Below are 16613 nucleotides of genomic sequence, written 5' to 3'. Positions count from 1 at the left end.
GGCCTGAAGAAAATATTGTGAAGGTAAAATTCATTCTAAGTAGATGTGATTTAATTTAAGTTTAGGCAAAGACTTGGAGTCTGCCTTCTCTTTTATTGCAAAGGCTGAGCCTAAACCTAGCAACTCAGAGACAGTTGGATCACACAGCTCACACAAGGCATGTACCCTGCCAACAGTCACAGCTGAGTTGGCTGGAAGTAGGGAATGCAGTGAGGGGCTCTGGTAGCCTAATACATCTAGTCACTGGTGCAGGTTGCAAGAAAGGGCTTAGGACTCCTGCATATCACTCTGGAACCTGGATTTTTCTAAGAGAATTTTTATCTTCACAGTTGGGAAATGTATTTAGACTATTGCTTTGTGTACATGCTTTTGATTTAAGTATAAAAGTAAAAGATAGCCAAATAAGAACAAAAGAAGCAAGTTGGGGTGAGGCAGAAATCATCATTGTTGTAACCTGGCACCAAAGTCCATAAACTTTGAGTTTCCGCAACAAGTCTGCAAAATCTACCCAACAGAATATATTGAAATAAAGTGAACTAACCCTTATTATTGAATTTATTGGTGTGGCATTGGTTAATAAAATTATCTAGGTTTCAATCATACAATTATACCGTACATCATCTGTATATAGTATGGTATGTTTACCACCCCAAGTCAAGCCTCCTTCCATCAGAACTAATCCTTTTTGTAGCAGCCAAAATGTAGCAGCACTTTTCGATGGACCCGGGAGTTGTTTCTAATAACTGGTTTTCAAAAGATGACACCTGTCTGTATATTGACAGAGGCTGGAGCTATTGAATTGGGCCTTGGCAGACAGCATGGTCAATCCATTTGTTTCAGCTTTCTCAATAACCAGTAGTATCACTGCAGGCTCAGTTGGTCTGGCTGATTGATTAGAAAGACAGCCAAAATGAACAGCTCGACCATCTCACAATCTGATTTTCCTGCCATGTATTGACCCAGTCCAAGTTACATATGTTACAGTATTTGCAAAGCTGACACTGTTATAAAACACTTATTGGGTGCTTGCTATTGACAGGGCCTTTATGTGAACCCTTTAAAACTAGAAAACAACTCACCCTAGCCTGTTTGAGCTTGAAAACTTCTTTTAAATGGGGAGAGGGAAGTGGTTTATTAGACACCTACACGTTCATACAAACATAGCAGTAAAAACAATGACAAAACAGATAGCTCTTTCTGAGAAGTCCCTTTGATGGGATTCACTGGGCAGTGACTGGGAATGAAAGCAGATGGAGAACAACCTTTGAGAGAGAGAGAGAGGGAGTTGCTTTTAATCTGTCTTTATTTTTTAAATCTCAGAATGTGTGGAGTGGCCCATTCTTATCCAAGAAGAGGAAGTGCTGGCACCTGCTGGCAGAGGTGGAGACTGTTCCTCAGCACCAATTGTCTCGTTAACTCAGAAGATGACCGGGTCTGTCTGCAAACTCTGCATCTGGGACCCCTGGACTGATTTATGGGTAAAACGAGATGGGTCGTTCAAAATTGTGGAGCTAGCAGTTCGCTTTCATTTGTCTTTAAAGCCTTCCGTTGAATTCAGGATAAATCAGAGAGATCTCTTATTGCACTAAATACACTTCTAACGGTACTGATTGAGCTCATCAGATGGGACACTATGGGAATGCAGAAAACTCAAAGCCCATTAAATCACTGAGCGCACTTAATTGAAATTATGATTCTCTGGTCACCCATAGCTAAATGAAGAGCAGAGGTTTAATGAGTTTACCAGGTTAAAAATGAGCCTGTGTCAGGCATGTATCAGACTCATTAATTAGGACTTCACTTAAACTACTGAGTAGTTTTACTTACTAGCAATACTCAGGTGGTGGGAGGAGGGAGAGACTTGGTGATGGGGACAGCCACCTTTGCTCCTGGCCCATTATGAACCACTAAATGATGACTGAGAGGGGACAGTGGTTAGCTAGCAGACCATTTTAGCCAATTTTCACCACTATTCACAATAAACCTGAAAATCCAAAGCCCTCGCAGTTTTACTTTTAAAACTGATTGAGACCTCAGAGTGACTGTCTTCTGCACTCTATTTGCAGGCCATTCACAGAGCATGGACGATCTCTAAAGTGCCTGGCTCCTTTCAAAGCTGCAGCTGCTGTGCAGTGGGAACTTGGCAGGCTCCTTTGGAAAAGATGGACTTTCCTTAGTGCCCAAGTCCCTGAGGGACATATGGAGAAACCACTCTGTTCATACAGTAATGGAAAGGAACTTGTGTTTCAATTGTCTGCAATTAGTTGAGCAGGAGAAACTCAGGGTGTGGGCTTCAGAGAGATATTGGCTCTGCCTCACTGTGAGGTCTTTGAGCCTCAGGCATGTCTTCATCTCCACAATAAGAGTCACAATAACCTGACTCAATTGGCTGTTGTGAGTGTTCTGTGGAGAGATCTGGGTGAGGAGCTTAGTTGGTGCCTGGCATTTACTAAGCATTGCTTAAAGGAAGGTGACTGCTGTGGTCCACCCTCTACAACAAGGGGTGAATTGCTCCTTTTCATTTCTTGTGCAACTGTATAAAGCAATGAAGATGGAACAGGAAAAGGATAGATGTAAAATGTTTGGGGAGTTTAGTCTGATGAACAGCTGCAGGGACCAAGGAACTGTTCTTACATGGAGTCCAATTCCACACACTTTCTTTGCTTTCGCTCCCTCTCCTCTCCTCTTCCTCCTCCTTCCCTTCTCTGCTCCTCTCTCCTCTTTCTTTCTCCTCCTCTCTCTCCCACACCACTCCCCTCTTCTCCTCTATCCCTCCGCCTGCTTTTGTACCAGAAGACCCTGGTCCTGCTAGCATTTTCTTATTAAGCAAAGGCATCTTGTCCCTGATAAAGATAAATTGCAAATAAAATTGTCATAGCTGAGCCTGCAATTTAATGTCTTTATGCTTGTTCGTGACAACTCAATGCTGTGTTAAACATGCTAGTCTTGTGATTTGGGTGTCCTGATTCTTTAATTCAAAGAAAAGCAGCTGAGTTCCATGTGTATGAGTTTACTGGTCGGGACCACTCTGTATGCACACAGGGATATGTGTGGGGAAAAACCAGTGCATCTGTGGAGAGATTACTGAGGGAATATGTTCGGGTGGATCAACCTTTTTCTCCAAAAGGAAATCTGACTAAATGATTCTTTAAGTCCAGCAATTCAAAATGGTCTTCCTCTTCTCTGTCCCCCCCCCCCCAAACTATCAAATACACACACACACCTTTGACCAGATTAATGAGGACAAATAGGAATGAAATAAGGCTTCTGGCTTCCAACTCACCTCCAGCCCCTTGACACCTACAGGCGTATTATACTGGAGTGGACACTGCCTCATGGACCAATAAATACAAAGGGGTCCTGAAACTTCAAGGGGTGCTGTTCCATATGGGATGTTGCAAAGGAATAAGACTGATGGAAAATTTACATTTTTATCTCGAAATATATTCCTGTTAATGAGAAGAGCTATATTATAAGTTAATCACTCTTTCTGATATGTGTTAAACATTATTTTGAAGTTGAACCTGTTCTAATAGCTCAAATGTATTGATTCTCTTCCATTTCTTCACCCTTATTTAAATGGTGTATTGTTTAAATTCGTAGAAAAATGTGGTTTTAGAATTAAGCTCTCTGAGCAAGGATTTTTATTTATTTATTTATTTTTAATCCTCATCCGAGGACATTTTTCCATTTTTTGTACAGACAGAGTAGGAGGGAGAGAGAGGAAGAGAGAGAGAGGGAAACATCGATGTGAAAGGGACACATCGAGTGGCTGCCACCCGCATGACCAACCAGGGCCGGGGACAAACTGCAACCGAGGTACGTGCCCTTAGCGGGAACCGAACCCGGGCCTCTCCGAACCGCAGATGGACGCTCTAACCGCTGAGCCAAACCGGCCAGGGCTGAGCAAGGATTTTTAAATCGTTTTTGTATTGCCAACTTCTAGCTCAGTGTCTCACTGAGTGGAACCTCAACATAATTAGGATAAGTGAATGAAGGGTTATGTTGTGTTAGCTTTCAAACATCAGTGAATAAAATAGGCTAAGTAACTTTAAAATTCTTTAAATAAAAGGGAATGGTACCTTTCTTACCTGAGATACTGATAAAACTGTGAAATGTTGCTAATAACCATTTCGTGTCTTGGATTAGCCAAAAAAATTATACATAAACACACACATACATACATGTATCAGTAGAGAATTATCTGTAAAATGTTCTACTTCACAATTTCCAAGGAGACGCACAAACACACTCACACACCCTCGAGGTTTCTTCCAGTAAGATTCTTGCTGGCAGCTAATAGTGTGTTTGGGGCAGTGGAAGGGCTCAGAAGTGCTGTATATGCTCTGAAACAATAAAGCGATGGCTTGAGTTGCAGTAAAAGAGAGAACTAATGAAAAGGGACATAAGAGATATAATGAAAATAAATAGTTCCTCTTCCAAGTTCCCTCCAGGGAGCAGGTTATAAAAGATAACTAGAATAGTAGACTCTGGAATTAAATTCTTCCAGGGCAGAAAGTAATTAGGGGTGAGTATATGAAAGCCCAGGTTTAATTGTTCTTTTTAATACAGTGAAAGAAGGCATTCATCATACAACTTCAAATGAGCGTCCGATTAATGGAGCATACCCCCAGTAGAATACTATAAATTAATATTTTTATATATCCTGCAATTATTTTGTGAGTAGCACATTTGTTGTGCGTTGTACTTAGGGGTATGTGTTAAAAGCATTCACCAGGGAAATGTCATCGTTTAAAATACACCATAATTGTTGATACCCCACTTAAGCATTTTAAAAATATTTTAGTATTCTAAGACCCTCATAAAGATGAACACTGTTTTCTTAAGCATCTGAAAAGACCCGTTTCTAGCTCTAATTCACTTTCTGATATCAAGTTCTAGATTTCTCTAGAAAGCTCATTTGGAGCCATTCTTTGGATCCAACCAGTGGACGAGATAGTGAATTTTATTTACAACTTCACCTTTCTGTTGGCTCATCAATGCCTGGAGGCTGCACCATCAACCTCCAGGACATCCCCTAGTTACTCCGGCCCAATGGGCTTCACCTGCCTTTGTGTCTAAATTCTTCTCTGGAGTAAATGGAGATTTTGTGACACAGACGACATCTTCCTGAGCACAGTGCCATATGGACATAAAGGGCACTCTAGACAATCTGGCTATATCTATCTTCTAAATTCTAAATACACAGCTGACAAGGTGATTGTGTTAGCTAGGTTCAATTAAAGATACAATATGTTGTTTAATCGTGTTAAGCTGTCCTTTTCTTTCCCCGAAGAAATTCTCATATTCTTTTGCAGTTGGTATGAATGTGCCTACAATCTGGACTGTGACTTGAGATGCAGTTTCCATTCAAATTCATCCTCGAGGAAACATGGCCTGGATATCACCTCGTCATAAAACCTGTACAGCCACTGACTCTCCATGTGACCTTGGGCAAGTTATTTAACTCTCCTGTGCCTCAGTTTGCTCATCTGCAAAATGGCAATGATAACAGTATCTGTATCTTTGAGACTTGCTGGTTAAATTTAATAGTTAATTTTTTTAAAGTTAATATTTGTATTGGGCTCAACATATACTCAGCCACGTAGAAAGGCAATAATATTAGGGCTTACTATTCTTTTTCCCCAGCTCTAGTCGCTAAAAATTATCAAAAATTCTTACTAAATGTTAAGGTTCTCAGAGTGTTGATAGAATGAGATAAAATATGTTACAAGGCTTAGAAAACTATTCAGGCCTATGTAAAGGCTTGTGAAATGCCAACCAAAGTAAAGAATTAGAGTAGTAAATAAAACATAAACTAAGAAATTGTTAAGCTGCTAAAGTAATTATTCTTTGTTTTAAATCTCTACATTTTTGTATTTTATCTTTTGAGAGAAATGCTTATTGTGTATACAAACGTGCACATGCGTACATACATAGACAGCCACAGAGTACTCTGCATGGGATCAAACTTCGAATAATGATTTCTTGTTAGTACTTCCTTGTGTTTATCATGTTTTTAATGGACTAGAAACAGCCCTTTGTGGCAGGTATATTCATGCCATATCTTGTTCTACACAATATCCCTATTAAACTATATTAAAACAAATTTATTTATCATGTGCCTATAGTGAGTAGGGAATTATCAATGCCATATGACGGGCATTTTATCCCAGACGTGTTTAAAAAAGGTGATGCCATCCCTCCTTCCCACAATACAACTCTCTCTTACACACACACACACACACACACACACACACACACACACTTCTCTACAAACCCTGGTAAATAAACTCCCAATCCTCTACAAAATTTCCAAGCAGTTGTTGTGGGGTTTAGAGGGGAGCGGCCTGGGTAGCTTGATTATACGATGTCTCTATACTGAAGTGATTCCTAAGGTAGTCCTGGAGAAAGACGGTGAACACGCTAAGAGCAGACAAAGTGGAGACTGTCGGGGCGGTGCCATCAAGCTTGCTGTCGGTGCATCAACACTAACGATGCTCATGAATCAGGATATCAGCGAAGGCTTCACGTTTCAGTCTTCCGGGACAGGTTGGTCTCAGAGATTTATTTTCAGATCTTTTTTTATTTGTCTCTGCTGCATAGTAAAACTTGGGTGGGCAAAATTCTCCCCATTCCAGGGACCCTGTATAGACTGCTATAGGATTTTATGGGACTGATACTCTGGTTTTTTTAGAGGGCCATTTATGCCCAGTGTCTGTCCTCCTCTTAGCCAGCATACATCAGTCTCTAAATCTTCCTCCCCCACCTTTGAAAATTTATGGCAGCTTTCAGCCAGGCTTGGCTTAAAGCCATTGACCTCTGTGGCCTGCGTTATTGACCAGAACACAGCATCTTCTGCCCACATAATATATGTCTCTTTATCTCCCTGAAAGGAAAGGAAATGACTCTTGGAATGGCCAGGAACACAATAAAAATAAGAGAGGCTTTCCCGTGTTTTTCTTCTCTTCTCTTTTCTTTTTTTCCTCAAAAAGCCACCCTGGGACCAGCATGTGTGCTGGGCAGCGCTTTGAAGGGCGCTTTGAGAGGGCGCCCTTGGGAGCAGGCACTGTAGGACAGAGGCCTGTCCCGAGTAAAGTCACCATTGTGTAAGCTGCCACCTTGAGTGTGTGCAGAGTGAACAGCCCGTTAGCAATGCCTCGGAACCGAACCTGCGGACTCCCTGACACAGTAAGCCCCCGGAGACACTGGAGAAAGACGCAGGACTCACAGGGCCCGAATGCCCTTTGGCAGAGAAGCCCGGAGCTGGGCGAGCCATGAGCACTCATCTGGTTCAAGCTCCTGAGTTCACAGAGGAGGAAACGGAGGCCCAGAGACAAGATGCGGCTTATCCAAGGCAGACAGGTGCTAGAAACGGAGCCCATCACGAATGCATGACTTACTTTGTCCTTAAAAGGACTCCCTATTAATTCGCCACAAAATAAAGACACAACATATAGTAGCAAGGCCTATACAAAGCAGTCAGCAAAAGCCTTTTCCGTTTCCTTTTCAGATATTATTTCCGAAATCCTGTACTGAAGCATCCTCAGCTGCCCTGAAACCGCCACACCAGACGCTTCTCACCGTCACCTTCAGACAGAAGCTGGGAGCAGCCCAGAGGAAACGCTGCAAATATGTGGCCCTTACAAACAGCTCTGCAGCCTGAGACACGTTTCTTACCCTCTCGCCCTTCCCTTCCCCTGGGGACAAGGGGTCTGGGAGTGCCACCTCTCCCAGGGGTGTTGTGAGGAGCGAGATTGCTGGCAGAAGTGCTCAATCAATGCGAGCACTATCCCTGCAGCCTGGGGTTAAGAACTGTCTGAGCCCTGTGCTGCTGCAAAGCACTCACAGTGAGCAGGAGCATATTATCTGAGTGTGTCAGGACTTTCTGGAGAAGACTTTCACAGAAGTCATAATTTTTAGCCTAGCTGTAATTCACTGAGGGCTGGCGGCTTCTGTTCTCCCTTCCTGGAGCATTAGTTCTCAGAGAGGTTTAAAGGGCAGAACACCCCGGGGCGCCATCCTCATCACAGAACATCAGGATATGTTGATACACTCAGTTCTGTCATAGAAACTAGAATCCAGAAACAAGATTACTAGCAGAAGACATACACTAGCTGTTTATATTTGTGATCTACCACAAACAGTCACTTGCATCCATGAAGAAACAGTTAATAGGACTAGCCAAAGCAGGCTCCTTATGAGTTTTCCCATTTTCCATCAATATTTAATCATGGTTTTGTTTATAAATTTTGTAAGGAGACAAGTTGCAGCAGATGCCAAAGTTTTTAGTAAAATCTATGGAAAGAAAACTTTGAAATTAGAATATTCTATCTGGCCACTTTTTTCTCCAGAAATTTGGAGGAAACATTAGAGTATTGAATTTTTGTGATGAAACATCTCAGCTCAGCTCTGGAACACAAAGGAGAAGGATCTATGGAACAATTTAAGAACCACTCACTAGAGTGTTAACAAACCAGGGTAAGTCATCTTTCCAAAACCTTTAAGCATTAAAATAAGGGAAAGGGAACGGGAGACTTGTAGGTCCAGATGAGTGTTCAGTGTTCTGACAAACCGGTACCAGTACAAAACATAAAGCAGAAAGGGCCTCTTTCAGGGTCTGCAGCTAATTCCTTACCTAAGGCATTTTAACAAGCCATACTTCTATTTATAACCGCGAATTCTCTCTCAAAGTGGTAACAAAGTATCAAAGTACTAGGACATTCTACTTAAAACTATGTCCATATAAATCAAATGGGACCTTTAAATATTTTTATCCTGTTTAGAATCTCATTTAAGATTTCACAAATTTTTCTTTTGGGGAATAGCATATTAAATAACTTACCAGTTGAATCCTAAACCCTGAGTTTTTATATCATATTTTTAAAATTGGATGTCCAACAGTAAGGGATAGGCTGAAAACCCAAAAATATAACAAAATGATGGGTGATGCAGAATTTTAAAAAGATATTTTGCATGAATGTCTAATGGCATGGAAAGATGGATACTGTGTTAAGGAAAATACCCTATAAGAGTGGACCTCCAATATTATTTCATTTTTAGTCTATGCAGACAGAAAAATCTTACCAAATGGCCAGAAGTATTAATGCTATTACAGCTATTTTATGTTCCCCTTTTTATATATTTGCATTTTAATAAACATATTGCTTTTGTGATAACCAAACAACAATTGTTAGAGTAAAAATTAAATTTGAGTTTTTGTTCAATGTTATTTAATTGCTGAAGTACTGGAAATATAACCATTTCACCTATAAGGTTGTCCCACCACATGTATGCTGAAGACACCATTAGAACACAGCTTTCATGTCCAGAGACAGCCACAGGAAATATGTATACATAAATGTGGTTGTGTTTATAGTAGTATTTGATGTTTTCACAGACACAAATGTCATATACAAAATATCAGTCTCTCAGCTTGATTGACTGTTAAGATACAAGGATAAATTCCAACAGACAACATTGATTCATTGTTCTCTAGGTGCTCACTGGAAGCTTAGTTTCAAAGCTCATTGTCCAAATAATTTTCAGTAGCTCAGTTGAAAAATTAATTTAATTTTTTAAATTAAAAAATAACTATTCTGCTATTACAAAACAAAATCGACTTTTCCAAATATTCTGTCTATCCCTACATCAAACAGAAATTATTAATCTGATTGCACTTAGGTGTGAGACCACCTATCTGGGTTGAGCATCATTCTGAAGGAAAATAAAATGATACAGTTCAGACACTGTTAATGAGGTTAACCACCTCTCCATGTCTTTTTTAGGAAGACCTCAGGGAAAAATTCTAATCTGGTGTTTCCACAGTAAAGAGCAGGCAAATTGTGCCCCAAAGAATGGGTTTGTTTCCATCTTGTGGACATTATGAATGGACTGACCAGGGGCCCTTTTCGATTGCTCTCGTAGAACTCAGAAACAAATGTGTGGCCCAGCTGTGACAAATGTTCAACCAACGTGACATGTGTATTTTTAAACCCAAGTCTTCACTTAATTTTATGTTCCCACCGTGTTTTCCTTTCTCTCTTCTAACTTTTTGTTTTGTGCTTTAAAAAAATCCACTGAAATAATATATGGGCAAGGAGCAAATCAACAAGGAGAAAACTTAAGGTGAAACCAGCAGCTTCTTGCCCCCCTCCCCCCGCACTCTGCCTCCACCCCAGCCCACTCCCCAGATTCAACCTCTCTTAGCTGTTTGTTTTTAGTTCCTTTAGCAGTTACCTCCATAAATCCAGATAAGAGGCTTAACCTCTTTATCTCCATTCATCAACTTGAGATAGTATCACTAGACACGTTAATATGAAAAGGGAGGATTTGGCTCATTTATTCTAAGCCTCCCCTTCTTCCAAGTGTTCTATATTTACGTTATCATTTTCAGTTCTACAATTCTTATCTTTGCAACTTTCAATTGTATACAAATTTTTTCATCAGAGACCCCAGACTCCCTGCTTTTGGCTAATCTGCACTACTGTGAGCTGCCTAATTTTAAAAAGAGAACAACTAACAGCAAATGCCAGAACAATATGGCCCGTAAGTCGTCATGATGGATCCAAAGCTAAATAATTAAGGAGCCCTAGAAAATATGAAGAATGGTAACACAAGCTAGCTTCATCTCAAACGTCACAGTCCCTTCTAACTTTTATCCCGGCGTCATCCTCATACATTGTTCAACTTAACATTAGGGCTTAAACTGAAGTTTGAGCAATGAGTTGTAAGCATTTACCCTGATACTCAGGTGAACTCCTTTTAAAACATTATGTGGTTTCTTGAATCCTTAGCTTTCAAGGTTTATCTTTCTGAAAAAATTTAAGTCACTTGTTAGATACTCCTTCTTTCCAATACAAATGTTTTTTCATCTCCTGCTGCCTCCCACCCAGATGTTGCTTCAAGGGCTCAGGGTGCTAGGTTGTGTCGACTTCAACCAGTGGGGTGGGGTGTACAACCATGACCTCCTCACCATGGTTTAACGTGGTGACACCCCTCCTATGTGTTCGTCACACTGGGTCACACATCAGACACAGGGTGGCCTTGCAAAACAGCAGTTAGGATAGCTCTGGCCAAGAGAACAAGGGCAGCAAACTGGATTTAGTGTCCCATGCCAATGAGCACAGCCATGCCCGGGACAGACGATATGCCAGGTCCTGACTTCAAGTACAAGGGCTGCTAATCAGACAAAAATTAACCTTCACTCTTGTCTCATGACGAGTAGGTGTGATAGGCAAAGGTGAGAGGCAGTAGAAAAGCAGCAAGGGAGGAGAGCCAGGGAACAGTGGGAGTTATTGCCCAGGAGTTATAGTAGAGGGGCGGGGAGCAGAGGAGGCATGAAAGGATGGCAATAATTCTTAGGTGGGGATATGCATGGATTTGAAAAATTATTTTTAATGTTATACCATTATTTTATGTATGAGAAACAATGAAAAAAGAAATATATTGAACACCTTGCTCAGAAATTTCTTGAGTGAAAAATCAGAAGTTACAAAGGTTTGAGAAGCACTGCTCTGGAGAATCTGTGTAGTTCATTTGAAATACCTAAACAAATCCTTTGACTCAAAACTGCCATAATTGATTCTATTTGCCTGCTCCTGGAGTTTATAATGCATCATTTTAAATACCGAAATATTGCTAAAAAAAAAAAAATAGTATTAACCTTGCACCCAGTCTGAACTTGTTCACAGAGCTGGCGAATGAGAGTGGAGGTGACCGAATGGGCTGGGGGTGGCTAGGGTATGTCTGGTGGCAGTTTTGCTTCGCTTTCTAATTTCTTTTAATAGAATGGGTCATTAGTTTATATTTTCTACTTTTAACACTGCTCTTAAGTGCTGTTTTTGCTTTCTGTTCCTTCACACCCTCTTGAACAACCCTCAGCTTACCCAGAACTAAAATCTTCAGCAGAAGAACGTAGAGCCCAGCAGAGGCTCTTAACTTCAGTTTGCCTAACAACCAGAGAACAAAACTGAAAATGCACATTCTTGTGATAGAACCCCTATCTGGCCCTTCTTGATCTCCAATACAGTAGAGGTGAGGGTCGAGGCTGGGGAACCTATTTCTGCAACTCCAGGATACAATCGGTCCTTGGCCCAACAAGGAGAAATTGTTTTCACCTGACCCTGTTTTACCCCACCTCCCTGTCAAAAAAGGAAAACCAACATTTACCACCAGGAAAACCACATTCTAGGGCCACCAGGATGACTACATCTCACATCTCTGAGATCCCTGCCAGTGTTCTTTCCTCAACTCCAAACCTCCACATTTAAAATCTTCTCTTCCACTACTCCCTCCTTCTCTCCCTAGAGGAGAAGAAAACAAAAATAGACACACCACTCTGCTCCCTGTCAACAAAATGTTGCTGCCACCAGTCCAATAACAACAGGAGTCCCCAATCTGGGGCATGAAAAAAGGAGAGACCTGGATCAGATAAACAGTTTACAAAGTGGAAGCTGCTCCTCTCAGAGGGAGCCCTCTTCTACAGTGCCTGCCCTGGTCTCTGATTGGTCCATTTTTATGCAAATGAGGACTCCAAATTTCACAGTTTGATTCAAATAGCACTGTCCTGATTGGTTTGAATTGGGCATTGGGATTGGTAGTTATGGAGCAGCTCTGATTGGTCAGTAAAGTTGCAACTATTGACGCACTTGAGCAGCTCCAACTGGAGGGAACAGCTCTCAGCCTATTTATCAAAATATATAATTCCAGGAAGCCCTAGGTAAGGTCAGCTCAGAGGCAGAGCCCCAGTGCTGGAAGCTGGTAGCTTAGTCTGTGGCTTTTCCCTGAAATGCAGAGTGCAAGAGAGACCTCTGGCAGCAACGGCTACTAGACTCCGGTTATGAATTTGAGCCCATTTAACCACAAGGAGTCCTCTTGGCAGATATATTCCTTCCCAGGGTCATCACGTCACACACCACACCCCCAGAAGAGCTCCTCCTCCCCAGCCTCGGTTAATTAACCACTGTTAAGAGGCTTGATGAGAATCAAGCAAAAGAGAAAGTTCCCCGTCTTTAAAGCTCTCCGGGCAGTCCAGGGTAATATTTCCTCTCGGAAAGCTCTTTGCCACAATTTTCCCAGGGCTGCACTTGAGTGAAACCCCCAAAGGAAATTACCACTTAGATTAGGCAGGATGTGCCGGCTGCATGTTTGGCCTCTGCTGCGTATGCAGCCCAGCAGGCAGCAGGGCTGGAGCCCAGCGAGGGGCCCCCAGGCTGCAGGCCCCGGAAGGGAGACGTGGCTCATGGGCCTGGGGCCTGGTGGGGGTGGATGCACTCCAGCAAAGTGCCAGCAGGTGTGGTGGAGGTGAAGGTGGGGAGAAATAGGCCTGCGTAGGCCACCGGGGAAAACGGACCCGGGGCAATGAAGCCATCTCCTCCTTTCGGGCCAGGTTCTTCACTGGCCTGTCAGGTGGGGGGATAGAAAAAATGATGGGCCTGCTTTGGGGCCCAGGCACCCGATTTTGAACCTGCCCAGATCGATGCAGAGGCCTCCAAAAAGCCGGACTAGAGGCTCCTTAAGAGCGAGAATACAATCTGGGGTTTTTTCTTCTCATTTTTTCAAAGCTATAATTCAAATACCATTAAATTCACCCTTTTAGAGCATATTATTCAGTGGTTTTCAGTGTATTCAGGAAGTTGAGTTACCATCACCACTCTAATTACAGAACATTTCATCACCCTAAAAAGAAACCCTTCTAAGATTAAGAAGTACAAATTGGTAGTTACAAAATAGTCAAAGGGTAGAAAGTTCAGCATAGGGAATATAGTCAATAATATTGTAATAACTATGTATGGTGCCAGGTGGGTACTAACTTATCAGGGGATCACTTTGTAAATTATATAAATGTCTAACCACTATGCTGTATACCTGAAGCTAATAGAAAATGTTAAATGTCAGTTGTAATTGAAATATTTTTAAAAATTGAAAAGTAGAAAGAAGCCCCTCTATCCATATCAGTTATGCACAATCCCTCCTCCCCCAAACCACTAATCTACTCTCTCTATATGTAGATTTGCTTATTCTGGGTATTTCATATGAATGGCTTTTTGCATCTGGCTTATTTCACTCAGCATAATATTTTCAAGATTCATTCACGTTGTAGCGTGTGTCGGTACTTAATTTCTTTTTATTGTGGAATAATATTCCATTGTATGGATATACTAATTTTGTTTATTAATTTATCAGTTGATGAACATTTGGGTTGTTTCTACTTCTTGGCTCTTATGAGTAATGTATGTGAAGTTTCATGTACAAGCTTTTAAAGAAACATGTTTTCATTTTCTTTGAGTATACCTAGGATGTTCTTCCTGGGCCACATGGTTATTCTGTGCTGAACTTTTGGAAAGGATCTGTTTTTACCCACTGCGGCAGTTTCCAGCTGATAGCCCAGCCCCCCCCCCCCATATTCTCTGACAAGTGGGTGAATGAATGAAAGAAATTGGGAATCAAATAAGTGAGATGAGTTTTGGTGTGTAAGCATTTTACTATCTATGAAGAGCAATACAAATGGGATTTCCTGTTATTAATTAGTAATATCAGAATGAAGTTCCTTATCTGAAATCTATGGGAGAGCTGCAAGAGGGTGGCGAATCCTCCGAAATTGCATGTAAAATTGTGAGTATGTGCACATGTGGTGTTGCCTTTAGAGCAGGCAAGAGGGGTGCTTTGAGGGCCCTGCTCTGGCTGTGCCCCTCTGCACAGGGCAGGGAGTCGAGAGGCCCCGGGAAATACCCACTGGAAGCCCGTCCCCTCCTTCTGTGGAGCGCTGTTTTGCTCCTAAAGCCCGGAGCTCCCTGCCTGAAGAGCCCGAGCCCCTGCCCCCGGTCTGCCCTCCTGAGGGCAATCCCTGCTACTCTGGGCAAAGGGTGTTTGTAGACAGAAGCATAGACAGAAGTAGAATCCGCAGAATAGGATTTTATATCGCAGGTGCCGAGGGGGCTGCACACGGGGAGGGAGGAAGCCAGTGATGGGAAGAGAAGCAGGGAGGCAGGCAGTGGACCGAAGGCAAGAAGCTGAGGCGTGAGGACCAGCTCCCCCCTGAGCCATCACTTTCCAGAGAGAAACTTAAAGAAGCCCAAGATTCTAAGTTCAAACCTAACTTTCCAGTCTTAGGTTCCTTCGAAGAGTTTAGAAGTATGAAGCATCAATGCATTGTGGGCAGGGTCGGCCTGGGTGGGATGAGGAAGAACCTGGTGGCACATGGCATGTGGACTCCGTTCCCATGTGTGCTCCTGTCCCAGGCCGGCCGGTATTAGGAGGAATTGTGCACGTGGATCTCTTTTCAAGCACAGGGTATGTTGCTGTCATTAGACTCTCAAAGGCCTCACAAAGTCCAACCCACAGTGGAATGACTGGAAACTGAAAGGAACACCAGAACAGAAGTCAGGAGTTCTGAGTTCCAGCCCTTCATCCTCCACGGACAAGCCGGATGAACTTGGGTAACATCTCTTGATCTTAGTCACTCACACAATGAAGTGGAAATCATTGTTACCACACTAAGTTTTGCCATGAATCATGAAGGAATGTAGGGTGCCACTTTAATATCTACTTCCTCACCTTTTTGTCTACAGCTCCTTTATTAGCAGACCCATAAAGTTATTAATTTTGGCTCATCACTGCTACAAGCTAAATTTCACTACAATATTGCAAAAGACCCATGTCATACAAAATTGGATTACATAATCTGTCCAAAGTTATTCAGCACTAAAATAGTACAGTGTATATAACCAGGAATCCCAACATTTCTTTTAATAGTACTCTCACCTACGACAAGGCAACCTTCGTGTTTTTCTGATAGCTTTCACAGCATAAATGGTTCCTCTTTTCTCTTATTGTTCAGAAACACTTTTTAGAGTTCCTCCAAATGAGTTTATTCCTAGTATTTGTTTATCCCCATACTCTGTGTTTAATGGGTCCATAAATGACAAATTTCAGCTGCTGGCCATTCTGGCTGATCGTAAATTAACAAAAGTGATTTTCTTAGGGCTGTTCTCGTTATGAGGGGTTACTGAGCCACATCTTGGAGGATAGTCAGGAAGTGTCAAGCTGAGAAGAGGGAAAAGAAGTAAGGGTGTGTGGAGAGCCTTTAGGGTGTGGGAACTCAGCAGAAGGTGGGCTGCAAGTCAGGATATGAGAAAGATGTCACTGGTTAAGTACCTTCTAATGAAGGGCTGCACCATGAAGGGTCATCTGTGCTATGTTAAGGAATTGTATTTCAGCCTGATCCATGTGGCTCAGTGGTTGAGCATCTACCCATGCACCAAGAGGTCACCAGTTTGATTCCCGGTCAGGGCACATGCCCAGGCTGTGGGCCCGATCCCCAGTGGGGGGCATGCAGGAGGTGGCTAATCGATGTTCTCTCATCAATGTTTCTATCTTTCTCCCTCTACCTTCCTCTCTCTCAAACATAAAGAAAGAAAAAAAAAAGAATTATATTTCATCCTGCAGATAAATCTTCGGGAGGATTTTAAACCAAGGACTAATAGAACCAGACTTATAATTAGAAAGGTCATTCTACGTCTTTGGCAATTTCCCTAAATCTCTATTTCCTCACTGGTCAAATGTCAATCATACCCACCTTACAGAAGTGTTCTGAGGATTAAATGAAATTA

The sequence above is a fragment of the Molossus molossus genome, unplaced genomic scaffold (genome assembly GCF_014108415.1).
Source record: "Molossus molossus isolate mMolMol1 unplaced genomic scaffold, mMolMol1.p scaffold_m16_p_14, whole genome shotgun sequence".
Lineage (NCBI taxonomy): Eukaryota > Metazoa > Chordata > Mammalia > Chiroptera > Molossidae > Molossus > Molossus molossus.
Note: the sequence above shows the minus strand (reverse complement) of the source record.